Source organism: Pristis pectinata, chromosome 27 (genome assembly GCF_009764475.1).
Source record: "Pristis pectinata isolate sPriPec2 chromosome 27, sPriPec2.1.pri, whole genome shotgun sequence".
NCBI lineage: Eukaryota > Metazoa > Chordata > Chondrichthyes > Rhinopristiformes > Pristidae > Pristis > Pristis pectinata.
In genome coordinates, this window is record NC_067431.1 from 6058252 (window position 1) to 6074561 (window position 16310).

Here is a 16310-nt window from a genome sequence, read left to right on the forward strand (position 1 = left end):
TTGGCACAGTCACACGGCTGGTAGAGCCACGGCATCACAGCTCCAGTGAGCCAGTTCAGTCCTGACCTCAGATGCTGTCTGTGTGGAGTTTGCACATTCTCCCCATTTTTCCCCGGGCACTCTAGATTCCTCCCACATGCCAACGACATGCAGATTGGTAGGTTAACTGGCTGCTGTAAATTGCCCCTAGTGTGTGGGTGAGGGGTAGAATCTGGGGGGAGTTGATGGGAATGTAGGGAGAATAAAATGGGATTAGTGAGCATTGGTGTAAGTGGGTGCTTCTGGGTTGGCATTGTCTTGGTGGGCTGAAAGGCCTTTTTCTCTATGACCCTATGACGTTATAAAGAGAGCATAAGGAGGAGGGATTTGACATTTATAATCACAGTTCAGCACTTTACAACCAATCAAGTACGTTTAGAGTGATGGTGCTGTTGTAACGGAAGAAATAAAGTAGCCAATTTTTTGCACAGCAAGCTCCCATGTACAGGCATGTCGTAATGCCCGTGGAATGTGTGTTTCCAGTGTTGGCAGAGGGGAATTAACCTGTTGTTTAACAAGGCAGCAGTGTCTGCCCTGGTTGCACTGTGATCTCTGAGAGTCAGAAGATCATAGGTTCACATCGCACTCAAAAGGATTGGGCACAAATTCAAGTCTGACACACCTTTGCCTTACTGAAGGAATGTTGCACTGTTGGCAGTGCTGCCTTTTAAATGAGACATTAAACTGGTGAATGTAAAGGATACCCTGGCACTATTTCAAAGGACAGCTGAGTTATCGCTGTGTCCTGGCCAATATTAACTCTGTCGATATTAACATCATAGGAACAGATTACTGGACCACTTTCACATCACTCTGTCTGCATACAAACTGGGTTTGTTTCCCACCAAAATCAGTGACTCCAATTTCAAAATACTTCAGTAACTGCAAAACAACTTTGCAAAAACCTCAGAAGGATGTGAAAGGTTCTATATTAATGCAGGTCTTTTCACTTTAATACCAAGGGACCTTTCACATCCAGCCGAGCGGACAGACAGATGGACCCATATAAAGGATGGATTCACCGTTAAACTATAAACCCAGACCACTGGAAACAGGGTTACATCAGAACATAACACATAAGAAAAAGGAACAGGGATCTGCTCCACCATTCAGTAAAATCACGACTGATCTTATTCCTCTATTTTACCTTCCCATATTGTCCCCTCAACATCCAGGCAAACCTTTATCCCGAAATATTTAACAATTCTAAATTAAGGTTGATTTGGAAAAGGATGATACCAAGTACATATTTTAAAGGACATTTCAGCACCTTTTCTATCTTTCTCTGCTGTTGTCTTGCAGTGTTTGGAAGGGGGAGTGAACATCAATTGTACTGGGCACAGAACTTTCTGTAGGTGTTCCCAGGATACAGGATGTAGTAAATGGTAGACAGATGAGCAATCTGAATGATTACTTCCATGAGTTTGTGGCAGCATCACTTGTTTTTGGATGGTTCAGGCATATGTTTTAACGTTAGTGCGTCCCCACATCATACCTCCTTTACAATGGCAGGATGAGTGAAAGGAAGATGACTGTCCCAGCTTATTGCAAGTTCCCAATCTACGATTCACAGTTTTGATGTCAATCACTAATTCTGGTAACAGTAATAACTTGGAGTTTGTTCAGGGATGCTCCTACATTTAGATGCATATCTGGTCTACAACCACATACACAAGTGGAGGTTCCACCACACCTCCAATGAGGTGATGGGGACGGAGAGGGACATCTGCAAGGAAATTCCTGAGCAATTTCTGCAATACTGCCCATATCTACTTTGGCCTTCCTTTCCAGTTACTGAGAAATAACTTTCATTTACATATAACTTTCCACCATGACCCCAACACTTATGAAGCACGGCCACTGGTATTATGTGTACGAGATCCCACACTGAGATGGTGCTCAGTTAATCTGATGCAGTGATATCGGTTGAGGCATAAACATTACCCAGGATGGTGGGAGGGGATTCACTGCTCTTCATCCAACGGTATTACTACAGAAAATCAAACAAAGCACACATGCTGGAAGTCTGAAATAAAAACAGAAATTGCTGGAAATACTCAGCAGGTCAGGCAGCATCTGTGAAGGAAGAAACAGAGTTAATGTTTCAGGTTGAAGACCCTCCATCTGAACTTGGAAAAAGAGAAAACAAGTTAGGTTGTAAGTAGATGGTCAACCCTGCAGCAGAACTGGCCGGTTCTAACGCTAATGGAAAAAGCAAGTCATCTGAAATTGTATGACATTGGCATTCTTCATTGGTTCAGGCACCTAATAACCTGGGATTCCCACTGTCCACTGGATCAGAGATTAAGGTGTCTGTGGAGGGAGATAATGTTTCAGATCAATTTGAATCCCACTATTGGCCATATCCCTCAATGGCTGGTGGAAGTACAACCACCCAATCAATATCCAGAAAGGTCATCATTAACAAGAAATGGAGCAGCCACATCAAGTTCATGATCGCAAGAGGAGGGCAATTCTGCTGCCAGATGCTGATTCCCTTAAAGCCCCCACACCACCGGCTGGAGTACAATGGATACTTCCATGAATGAATGAAGGTCAAACAATTTCTAAGTTCAACACCATCCCAAGGCAAAGCTTTTTGATCTGCATCCCACCTTAAGCATTGCTTCCTTCCACCAAAGGTGGACCTTGGCTGCAGTGTGCATTCAGCGGTTCCCCAAGGCTTCTTCAACTACACCCTCAAACCTGTGACCTCAATTACCTCGAAAGACAGGGCAATGGGCACATACATTTCCTCCATGACATGAACTCTCCTGATCCTAACATATAACGCGCATCCTTCACTATCATTGGATCAGTATCCTGGACTTTTCCACATTGTGGGAACATCTCCATTTTACAGACTCCTTAGGACCAAACAGGTGATCAGGCAGACCAACAAAAGCTTCATGAACAGTGGGGAAGTATGAAACTAAAACAGACCTCGTAGCTAGACATCACACCAATCCATGTTACTACATGTGCGGATACCTTTGGTGTTTGGTGAAAGGTTGTGTACTGTTGTGTATTTTCCTGCTTGGAAGCTCTGTAGTCTCCATGCTGGCCTTCTGAAGCAGAGGAATCACTAACACATTTTCTACACACTTTAACAGATAACTGGCCTTTCTGTGAATTTGACCTGTTTACATTGAACTAAATAAATATATGAGTAGACCCTTCAGGCCCCACTCTGCCATTTAATTGACGATTCTATGATTGGTCCATACCTCAGTTCCACATCTACAGCATACCCCTTTGATACACTTACTCAACAGACTTTCAGCCATCCCAAAGCCTCCAGTTCGACCTCCAGCATCCACAACCATCTGGAAAAGAAAATCTCAACTTCCCATAACTCATTGTGTGAAGGAACCTTTTTGTGTTTGCTCATGAATAGCTTAGATCTAACTTTAAGGTTAGTCCCCTTCCCGATCTGGATTTCCCAAACAGAAGAGAGAATGAAGACCAATTAGATCACCCTTTGATCTTCCAAATTCAAGGCAAAGGTGTCCATTTTACATAACCAATCCTTACAATTTAACTCTAGGTCCTAGTTTCATTCTGGTCCAAGTTATAAGTGTGAATTGAAAACAGCAGGGACGCTAACCCCAATCTCTGGACGTCCCACCCAGCAGGTTCTCCACCCCACTGTGCTTCCTACCCTTAAGTTAATATTCTGTTTACTCCTGAATGTCTCCCACTTTACGTTTAACCAGCAGCCAGATACGCAAGCTTCCCTTTTTCCTATCTTCAGTCCTGAAGAAGGGTCCTGACCCGAAATGTTGACCGCCTGCTTTTCTCCACGGAAGCTGCCTGGCCTGCTGAGTTCCTCCAGCATCAGAGTGTTTTTCAGCCAGATACGCAAGGTCACAGGGTCTACCATAGTGCAAATGGGAATGACATTTCTTCAAAAATCTAGCCAGGAAGGAACCTTTGCCTGAATCACACTATCTGTTGTCTACTCAATGGTCGCTATGCTTGATCATCAAATTATGGGAAGGACTAGAAACATGACCGTTGCCTTCTGATAGAGCAGAGAAGTGTAGTAGAGATTGAACAGTGTTCAAAATGATGAAGGGCTTAGACTGAGTGCATGGTGAGAAACTGTTCTGGCTGCAAAAGGATCAACGGCAGAAGCAAGAGAGGATATGAGGAGAAGTGTCTGAAGGCCAGAGTGCTATGTTGTGGAACGTACAATCTGAAGAGTGGCAGAGTCGGAGTCAGGAACAATGAGACAAGAATTGGAAGGAGTTCCAGTGCTCCAGGGATAGACAAAATGGAGTGGAACTAACTGGGTGGCTGGTTAAAAGAGCTGGCAAATGCATGATGGGCCAAATGGCCACCTTTTCTGTGGTGCTGGATCTTTAGCACGCTGAGGTCTCTAGTAGGGTGCTTGTTTTGCAAGGAGTTAAAGAACTTTTATCTTCAGAGCTCTCCATCTTATTTGGCCAGGTTTGAAGCGGCTACACTGGCAAATGCACATCACCCAGGTGTTTAATGTGTCTTGTTGCCACCAGTAGCCGCAGCCTTGGCGACTCTGAGATCAGGGACTTTGGCCGTGGGCTCAACACATTAAACATTGGATCCCCCCCTCAGATCAGGTGCAGCCGACGAAAGACTTGAGTGTAATAAGATCAGCCGCCAGTGTTGGTCTAAGCCTGTGTGTCCTCCGCACTCCCTCCCGCTCACAGGAGACACAAGCTGCCTATTGCTCTTTTGCAAACTCATTCTTCCCTTCCCCCTCTCCCACCTCCCCACCCCTCCCCCTGCACACAGACACAGTGAGCCGAACACACTGAATAAAAAGCTGCAGGAATTTTGAAAACTCCAGTATGAACTCAATGGGCATTGTTCTCTGTCAGGAACGTCAGTAAGCAGTCATCTGTTAAATAGAGGGCCATTCAATGGATTGCCCTATTTCCCTGAGAAGGCTTTCATTTCCCATTGGCCCCAGACAATAACCAGTATTGTGGGAAGCTGTGGCCTGGGGATTTTACTTGTCCTTCTCTCTAAGGAATTCCAATACGCTGTCAACTGCTGTTAACATCTCGGCCTCTGGCAATAAAATGCAGTTATTAGTTAATAAGCAGATCATTGTGGACAAACAAGGTCTCTCGGATGATCCCGGGCCCCTATTATTCCCCACACTCTGCTTTGATTTCAGATTCTCCCCATGATTATTTTGCTTTTAACTGATTTTCATTTTCCCAGCTGCAAAACCTTTCTAAGTTTCCTCACATTTTATAAACTCTTCAGCAGTGCGGAGAAAGCTGCCGCAGTGCATAGTGGATGAAAGAGGAACACAAACCTCGCCACCCCCCCCACCCCCCCCCCCCCCCCAGATCAAGGATCTCCAGGCAGTGGGTCCACCGTTCCATTTCTCCCTCATTCCCTGAAGATGCTGCCTCACACAGGAGTTACAGTGTGTGAAGAGTATTGATGAGTATATTTCCACAGGAAGTATTAATGATTAACCCTTGAGGAAAATCCCAGGGCCATCCCAGAGGCCATCTCTGGGTCCTCACATGGGCTGATTGCTCAGTTGTCAAGCTGGGACTGACGAATCTGAGTGTGGTTTTCAGTCAACGCGTGAATGCATTGAGCAAGGTTGCTGTAATACATCCACAGTTCAGTGGTCAAATCAGTGCAGCTCTTTTCAAGAAGCCAGTTTTACCTTCATCTACTTTCTCATATTGGGGCATGGATATGGCGGCATGGTAGTGGTTAGTGTGACACTATTACAGCGCCAGCGATCGGGGTTCGATTCCCGCCACTGTCTGTAAGGAGTTTGTACGTTCTCCCGTGTCTGCGTGGGTTTCCTCCGGGTGCTCTGGTTTCCTCCCACATTCCAAAGACGTACGGGTAGGTTAACATGTGTTTAAAATGGGCAGCGCGGACTCGTTGGGCCAGAAGGGCCTGTTACCATGCTGTAAATAAAACTTTTTAAAAAATCAACAGGATTACAACACAGGTTCCAAGAGGATCTTATCACCTTAATTTGGATAAAACATAGAACACTACAAACATAAAATAGTTTTATTGATATCACTGGATATTTTTGACTAAAATTTCCCTGTTTGCAAATCCAACCTGTCTGGAAGTTTTATTCAGATTATTTTGGAATATCATCATTCGATGGTGATATATCATTTCGAGAAGTGTCTTCCCTCATTATAAGATATCTTTATTAGTCACACGTACATCGAAACACACAGTGAAATGCATCTTTTCGCGTAGAGTGTTCTGGGGGCAGCCCACAAGCGTCGCCACGCTTCCGACGCCAACATAGCACGTCCACAACTTCCTAACCCGTACGTCTTTGGAGTGTGGGAGGAAACCGGAGCACCCGGAGGAAACCTACACAGACACAAGGAGAACGTACAAACTCCTTACAGACAGCGGCGGGAATTGAACCCGGGTCCCTGGCGCTGTAATAGCGTTACGCTAACCACTACACTACCGTGCCTGCCCCTACATAATTTTCAATGGTAGGTAGGGAACTTCAGGTTCTAACACATGATCATTTACTTCAAGGTGGCCCTCACGAGCTCTGTCTTCATGCTGTTCCTTCTGCTTCATTGTTGGCAACAGCCAGTGGTGCTGAGCTCTGGCTTCACCAAGTCCAGGTGTGTTCTGACCCACTGCCGGCTGCAACTCTATCCACGTGGTGGATTCTGGGAGTGAAATATGGAACAGGCAACTTTCCATTCAAGTCCACCTCCTTCCACCTTTCTCGGTCCACTTTCTCAGCTTGAACCTCCCTTTCCGCCACTGTGTTTGAGCCTGGGTGGGACGGAGCTGTACACAGCCCGACTCCATACCTGCTGAGGGATTTGCCAATGTCGGCACCAACGAAGTTGCTCCCAGCGTCCGTCACAAACAACTCTGGGAGGTTCTGAGTAACAAAGATCATTCTCAACTTTGAAATGGATGTGTACAATGTAGAAGACTCCACAAAGACTGCACCTGTCATCAGTCTTCCCACACATAGACCTGCCAAACCTACATGTATCCTTGAGCAGGGTTTGTTTGAGCAGGGCTACTGACAGATTCTTGCTATCTTCCGTGACATTGTTTACATACCTTCACACTGCCCTCCAACTGTTTGTCTGTTCCAGGCCACCAGATAAAATTATTGGCAACTTGCCCGAAATGAGATGCAAGCTGGGGGTCTTGTGTCAGAAAACTGACCTTCCATCCGATGGATCCCCAGAGAACCAGATCACTCTGGGTGCTTTGCCCTTCCTTCCTCCGTAACATGGTAACAGTAGCTACCGCTCACGACCTCTTCCCCATCAATGCTGGATGTGTCTGTACATCTGCGGAAAGATAGGGCTACACATCACCTTGGTGACAAGCCCTTGGATCTGAGTGGAGAAGTGTCCATGTATTCCAGCACTGATATTACCTCACCCGGTATTGGTGCCTTACGTGAAGGTGCACTAGCTGACAGTCGACTCAGTTCATCCACATATTGTCCACCCTTCTACTGCAGAATGTAGTTATATATAACTGGTGTCTCTGAGGTATCCCCTTGTAATCACTAAAAATAACCTACAGGGGTTTGTGTTCCATGAGAAGCTTAACGGTCTGGCTGTACATGTACTTGTGAAAGTTCATCACTCTGTAGACATCAGCCAAAGTCTAGTTGTGAGTAACGTTGCTGTTCCTTGGGAAGAGACCTTGATGCAAATCCATCTCCATCCCCACACAATGTGGCCAAGCTAGACCGACACAGTGTGGAGCAATGTCTCCCCTAGATCACGGTGAACAAGAACCTGTGAACTCAGCAGGAACTGCCTTATCTCTCGGAATCCAGCTTCTTGGATCTCCGTCGCTCCCACATTGTGATTCAGCAGTTAGACATCCTAGCGCTTTGCTTAAAGATGGCAAAAAGCAGCCACAGTGACAGAGAAGTCCGAGGTAGGCCTTTGTCAAGTTGTTCCGACTCAAGTGCATCCAACACCTCATTAACTTTGTCCTCAAATGGGTGGACACCTTCAGCATAACCAACAGACTCCATCTGAGGCAGCAAAGGCACACTTGTCTTTCCTCAACCAGACTCCTGCGTCTCAGCAACTTTGAAGTGTCCCTCCTAGATCACCTTGTTCTGTCTGCCCAGCCACCATGATGCAGTTGAGGTAACCCAGGATACCTGGCAGTCTACTCATTGTCCTCTGGAAAATGCCTGGAGCGTTGCTATCCCAAGTTGTCTGTTGTATTGGAACTGGCTAACGTGGATATTAACTATCGTGTACTCCTTTGAACCTTTGTCCAACTCAATCAGCTGGTGAGCAGATAAGGTGTCGAGAGGATCTGTGCTGAGCAAACAACTCATCTGTCAGTGGGGTTGGAGATCCACCTTCCCTGCCTCTCTGTTGACCGTTATCTTGTAACTGCAACTGATCCCAAATACATCAGTCTGCAGGGAGAACTCGTGCAGCCGGTCAGAAAACTGACCCAGTTCAATGAGACCTGCTTCCTGGAATCTCTTTATCTGTTCCCCAATTGTTCCCTTCAGGCTGTAGGGTACAGACCTGATGCAGACCTGAGGTCCGGCACTCTCCATTAGATGGACTTTGGTTTCCATACCTTAGTGTTTCTGAGCTCATCACAGAATGCCCTGGGTTCCGTCCGGCACAGCTGACAGAGACAGTTTCCTCACACTTGGGGCTGCGCTCCAGTCCAGTTTTACTCTGATGGACAATTCCAAGGGGGTGCTTGACAAAGAAGAGTCAGAAGAGGGAGCTTTGCATCTCTTTCATTGCTCTTCATTGTAACCCCCACACCCCTATCACCTTCTCCCCTCCCTCAGTGAGGAAAGTTTGATCACCCTCCCAGCTGGTCAATGTCACACATCACTGATCCTGCTGCACCAGCGTTGGATCTCACACAAACACTTTCTTTCCTTCGACGTACAGGGAAGTTCAGTAACCTTTTGACTTGGCATGAAAAGTCTATGATCCATCCAGGTCACCACCTTCTACACTCAGTTGATGCATGGCACCCATTGCTACTCTTCTTAATGTGCTTCACTCCGCTCAGTTCCTTGAGTTTGCAGTGGGTTTTGTTTTGCCTCAGTATCTCAAATACAGGAAACAGAGGTATGTGGCTGTTTGGTTCATGTGTGTGACATCTTCCCAGATGTCGAAGACCTGGGTCCCAAATTGTTAACTCTCTGAGCCTTCGCCTGTTGACCCAAAGATCCACTTCGTGTCTGGCCACTGTCTCCATCGCCTGGCCGTTGAAATTCACTCACACCCGGATTCCACAAGCTCTGCCTTCCTGCAACATCTCATCCTAACATCGCCAAATCCGCACTTGAAAAGCTAGCAACACTTGCTCCTGAAGACACCCCAGTTAGTCTTTGTTCATCCTCACTGGCAATTACTGGCATCATTCAGACAACCTGGAAGTCAAATAATCATAAATAAAAATGCTGCGGCTCTGTGTAAGAAACCATTTTTATTTATGCATATTCATCTACTAGGCAGCGTTGAACAGCTATAGAACTACAACATGCATGCCCACATCACACTAAAGTCAGCAACTTTTCACAATTACCCCACGTCATTAGCAACAGGGCAAACAGCTAGGGCTGAAATAGAAAGAAGAATCCTAATATTTGAGTGAACAGTTGCCAAGTTCCAGGAGCCTTGTGTAAAATGCTCCTTGGTTAATGGCAGGAGCCACAAGGCTGAGTCGGCAGGTACTGAAGCCATCGAGCCTTGGATCCCCACAGGGTCAAGGCTGTGACATCCTAGCGTGTGGCACCCATTCCCACACGCCGCATGTCCCATGTTACCGAGGTGGCTGGCACCAGTAGTTCCCACCCTCTCAGTACTTCGCAACCATCATCCACCAACCAACTACCAGAAGTTTCTCAGCAGTGTTGACAGACGTGAGAAGCTGAAAGCTTAAAGTCAACGCTCTCTGTACAAGGTGTGCTGGTCACATGATTCTCCCCTGCTGAAGGAACGGTGAGTTCCCACTCAGAGACCAGGCGCCCAATCTGATGTGGCCCTCCGAGAGCTGAGGGAGAAGATCTCTCACCTCCCCTGGCTGTTCTCTTGATTAGCAGGATCTAAACTGGGGACACAATGACAAAAACAAAGACCGACAATCAGTGGCGGTTGACTCGTGGGGGGATCGAGCATGCAGAGGAAATGATCAGTGGTGAGGGGACCAGGGATAACAACAGCAAACTGTCTCTGCCCTATCGCATACTTTCAGTTCTCTGCAGCCCTCCCCTTTCTCTCCAACTTAAAACATATTTTATTCCAATCTTTTCCCAATTTTGATGAAAAGTCATCAACTTGAATTATTAATTGTACCTCTCTCCTCAGATACTGCCTGGCTTGCCGATATTTCCAGAATCTTGCTTTATTTCACATAGTCAGCCTCTGCAGTATTTTTCTTTTGGTGTTTGGCACTATTGATATTTAGACTGGGGTATATATCAGGGCTGGGGACAGTTATGTGGACAATAGCGACTGCTTTAGAAGAAGCCATTGGAAGATCCGGTAAGGGTTGGCAGCTGTCTCATTGCTTTTTCTGAGGTTGGCTGTCAGAAGGTTGTTCGTCCACACTTAAGATCTCAAGCAACCCCTGTCCGTGGTGTGGTGGGTGACAGCCCGGTGTCGTGTGGACCCCACCAGTCTCAGGGTTGATTCCAGTCTGTACAATGTCAGCTCCTTTCTGTTAAGGTTTTTTGCGTTCTCCCCATGTCTGCGTGGGTTTCCTCCGGGTGCTCCGGTTTCCTCCCACATTCCAAAGACGTACGGGTTAGGAAGTTGTGGGCGTGCTATGTTGGCACCGGAAGTGTGGCGACACTTGCGGGCTGCCCCCGGAACACTCTGCGTAAAAGATGCCTTTCACTGTAGGTGTTTCGATGTACATGTGACTAATAAAGAAATCTTATCTTATCTTAAGGTGATTTTGGAGCTTCATCCAGTCTGGGCTGGAGGAAGAAGCTAATCAACTTTAATGCTCCACAGCGAGAGATAGTTGACTTCTTTTACATTAACTTTCAGTCAGTGAAGGTACCAACACAGTGTTTTTGTATTGGGCGCTCCGGAATTTTGTCCCTGTATCAGTGTATGACCGGCACTATTAGTTTGGTGCGGTGTGAAGGGGAACCTGCGGGTGGTGGTGTTCCCCGTGAGCCTGCTGTCATTGTACCTCTAGGTGGTGAAGCACTCAGGTTTGGGAGGTGCAGTTGAAGCAGTTGGTGGGACCAGTCAGGTATATACAGGGGCTGCAGAGCAGGTCAGAGACTGGGGATCCTGCCGCAGTTGGCTCACCAGCTGATTCACCAATGCTGTCCACCGTTCCAACGTACAGATCAGGGCTGTAACAACACTCCAACACTCAAAAACTCAACACCATCCAGCACAAAGCAGCTCATTTGGCTGGTACCCCATGCACTACCTTAAACAGTTATCCCCTCTGCAGGTGCAGTCTGGGCCACCTGCAAAGTTCACTACAGGTACAGTCTTGGCTACTTAAATAACACCTTCCAAACCACCAGCCACAATGGTAACACCACCAACTTCAAGCTTCCTAACTTGGAAGTACATCATCATGTCCTTCATCACCACTGGGACTAAGTCCTGGAATTATCACCCAACAGCACAGTAGGGGCACCTTCCCTGGAAGGAGACAGCTCAGCACAACCTTCCCAAAAGGACAGCTATGGTCAGACAGTATACGCTGCCCTCACCTTGATACTCACATCCTAAAATATGAATAAAACGACATTTAGATCAGGAGTAAAATTCTCACAACATGCAATTCCTGTTACAGAATGCAACATTATACCTCTCTGCTTGGTTAATATCTATACATCTAAGTACCCATATATCTCTGATATGCACATGTTCAATGTCTCATCTACAGATCTAGAAACATAGAAAACCTACAGCACAATTCAGGCCCTGTGGCCCACAAAGCTGTGCCAAACATGTCCCTACCTTAGAAATTACTAGGCTTACCCATAGCCCTCTATTTTACTAAGCTCCATGTACCTATCTAAAAGTCTCTTAAAAGACCCTATCGCATCCACCTCCACCACTGGTGACCAGAACTGAGCACAGTACTCCAAGTGGGGTCTGACCAGGGTCTTATATAGCTGCAACATTACCTCCCGGCTCCTAAATTCAGTTCCACGATTGATGAAGGACAATACATATATGCCTTCTTAACCACAGAGTCAACCTGTGCAGCTGCTTTGAGTGTCCTATGGACTCGGACCCCAAGATCCCTCTGATCCTCCACACTGCCAAGAGTCTTACCATTAATACTATATTCTGCCGTCATATTTGACCTACCAAAATGAACCACTTCACACTTATCTGGGTTGAACTCCATCTGCCTGTATCTATACAAGCCTCAGTAGCAATACATTACTCATCCATGTCCCTCGATCACATGGGAACCGATGGGAACGGATGGATTACATGACACAGTGAGTGATGACAGCAGCCCTTGATGTGCGCCATTCCTGATAATTTCAGTGAATGAATGGAGCCCTCTGCAGCCAATCACAATGAAGGGTAGGAATCGGCAAAGGATACTCAGTTATCAATGACTGAACAATACAGTGCTGGTGGGAGCAAGAACGTGTGGGACTGGTGGTTGGTGGGGAAATGGGTGGTGGTGGTGGTGTGGGGGTTGAAAACAGGACCCCCCATGTCCTAATAACCACGCCTGCCTTTATCCCGACGGACACTATGACTGCTCCCCTACTTCTAGTTCATGTACTGAGGGTGTACCAGCAGCTACAAGCCCACACTGTCCCAGCTCAAGTGCAAAACAGGCACAAACATCTGGAGAAAGAGATAATGGAGGAGGGGTGGTTGCAGCTTCCATCCTGTGGGACCATCACCGAGCATTCTGATTGTCCAGATGTTGAACTTGCCCATTCTGGACAGTTTTGCATCCAAAGGAATAAAGGATTCAGTCATTCCTGGCTGGAAGCATGAGCTCTTTAGAGGAGACCTGACAGGGAAACCCTTCTGTTTTTCCACTCACTTACGGCATCTGGACATTACAAGACCAACCTTCATTGTCTCCCTAACTTCCCTTGGGAAGGCACTGGTGAACAGCGATGGTATTTGTGATAAAGGTACCACCATAATGCTGTTGAGTTGGAAATTTCAGGACTTAGGCCCAGTGCTGATGAAGGAAAACTGTAAGGAAAGAATTTAACTCAGCGCTGCAAGATTAATTCGGCTAAGCCCAATGAGAGAGGGCAGTCCTGGACAAGAGTGGATTAGGCAATGAAGTAAGGGATATTTGTGGGAGAGCACTTTGATAGTTGTGATCATAATTCAGTTAGATTTATGGAAAGAGAAAAGGGGAGACCAGGAGTAACAATTAGGGAAAGGCAAATTTTATCAAGGTGAGACTTGATTTATTAAAGGTTGTCAGAAAAAAAACAACTCAAAAGTTAAATCATGGTCAGAGCAGTGGAGGCAAGGAGGAGGTAGTGAGAGTTCAGAACAGAGGGTCCCATTAAGTTTAGAGCTCCTTCATCAAGACTCTTTTGGATATCAAGGAGAATGAAAGCGATAGAGAGAGACACAAGGGACCACAGATGCTGGAATCTGAAGCAACACGCACAAAATGCTGGAGGAACTCAGCAGGTCAGGCAGCATCTATTGGGGGAAATAAACAGTCGACGTTTTGGGTTGAGGCTCTTCGTCTGAAGGGTCTCGACCTGAAACGTCGACTGTTTCTTTCCCTCCACATGCTGCCTGACCTGCTGAGCTCCTCCAGCATTTTGTGTGTGTTGCTCAAGGCAATAAAAGGGAAGCTTCTATCAGAGCTGACCGCCTGACCATCACACACATCCCAGGGGGATACAGAAGGCGCAGGGTAAAATCACAGAGAGTTGGTAGAGCAAAAGGAAAGAATGTGAAAATATTAACAAGATCAAGAAAAATGCCAAAGTTCAAAGACATGGGTGTTTTCCAGCATTATGTGATTGAAAATCAATATTTTTCCTGAGCAAAACACAATTTTGATCATTTCTGGGTCACCTTCAACTGACATCCTTGCAACACTGTGTGTTTCCTGCACTTAGGCACATGGGATGACTTCATTCCCCGTCTAACGTTCTAGCAGACGATCCCGGACGACGTTGTCCTGTTGAGTATAAAATATTGGCCACGATGAACTTAAGAAGGGAGAAAATATTTAGACGTTTTGCATCCTTGAAACCAGATAAATTGCCAAGCCCTGAGCATGGCAATGGAGCAGTGGTTAAGTTACTGAACTGGTAATAAGTGGCCTGGTCCAACAATCCAGAGACATAGGTTCGAATCCCACCATGGCAGTTGTGGAATTTAAATTCAGTTAAAAATCTGGAATGAATACAACACTATCGGATTGTCATACAAACCCACCTGGAACAGCAATACTCTGCAGGGGAGGAAACCATTCTTACCTGGTCGAGTCTCCCTGTGACTCCAGGTGCACAGGGATGTGGTCGGCTCTTGAAATGGCCACTGTCCTGGGCCAGTGAGGGTGGGCATCAAATGCTGGCATTGCCACTGATGCCCAGACCCTGAAAGATAAATAAAATAACCTGTACCCTGGTGTTGAGGGAGGAAAGGGGGATAAAATGGAGGCTCTGACCATTATTTTCAAATCCTTTATGTGCTTCCATTGTTTAAGAAGGGAGAAAAGGTTAGACCGAGTCAGTCTAACATCAGGGGTGGGGAAGTATTCAGGGTGTGATTGTGTACAGCAACACAGACTGTAGGAGATTAGTCAGGATGGATTTTAAGGAAAGGTGATGTCTGACTGGGGGAGATGACAATGACGCCCAGTGACCACAGCCCACGTGAAGCCGTCTCCATGGGCTTAACCCAGGCCAAGATTTGACAGGGTCCAAATGGAAGACTGATCAAAATAAAGCAAAAACCCACAAGATCCAAGCTGGATTAGAACTAACTCCACTGGAAGGGGTACAGATTGCAGTGGAGTTCTGCAGGACTCAGTCCTTTGATCCTCCTGTTGCAAGACAATGATTTGGTCTTAGCTGTAGGTGCCATGATTAAGGAATTGCAAATAATACAAAAACTGGCAGGGCCGTTGATAGAGAGGAAGCCAGGAGTTACTGGGAGATATCAGTGGTCTGGTCAGCTGGATCTGAACCAAGAGAGATGAGGTGATGCCTTTGGGAAAGATAAATCAGGCAAGGGAACAGCCAACAAAGGACGTTGATAGTGGTAGGGAAACAGGAGCATGACGCACAGATCTGCAGATCCCTGCAGCATCGGGGCAGGAAGATAAGACGACAGAGAGAATACCTTCCCTTATTGGTCAAGGTGTGGAATACAATTCCCCTCCCCATCCCCACACCGACCTGTCTGTCCTCGGGCATGTCCACAGCCAGGGTGAGGCCAAACTCAAACTACAAGGACAACACCTCATATTCCACTTGAGTAGTCTACAACCCAATGGCACGAAGATTGAATTTTCCAATTTCAGGTAAACCACTCCCTGGTTACCTGGACTCATCACCCTCCCCCCACCTGCCCATCATCCCTCCCTTATCTGGTTCCACCTATCACCTACCATCCCCTGCCTCACCCCTCCCTCTCACTTCTACACAGTGGCTAGCTGCCCTCTCAGTCCTGATGCAGGGTCACAACCTGAAGCGTCGACCATCCCTCTGCCTCCACAGATGCTGCCTGATCTACTGAGTTCCTCCAGCAGTTTGTTTTCTGCTGCAGGATATAAGATCACGCTAGGTGTGCACACAGTTTACACAGGAAAGGTCTGAGAGCGTGAGATTTGTGAAGGTGCTGCCAGAATTGGAGAACTTTAGCCAGGGTGGGTTTGCAACAGAGGGGAGATGTAATGAGCTGTGTAAGTTACAAGAGTGTGAGAGAGTCTATGGGAAGGATTTATTTCCATTACTAAGATTAATAACTTGGAGGTTGGGAGGGTCATGGATTTAAGATGGAGGGGAGCTGAGGAAAGAAATTTTCATCAAAGCCTGCTGAGGATCTGAAACTCGTCTCCCGAGAAGTCGTTCAAGACAGTGTCACATTTGACAAATAACTGAATGAACACAGAGCTGCAGAATAAGAATTAGCAAGCAGACGTAGAATGGATAGCATTTTCTCAGCCAACGTGGTCTTAATTGGATAAATGCATCCATCTGAACCAAAAATTTCAATGATTTTAGGAATTCAATTTTAACCCCTTTATTTTGTTTACAACTGGTAAACCTGTTAAGAGTTGTTACCTCTATTTAG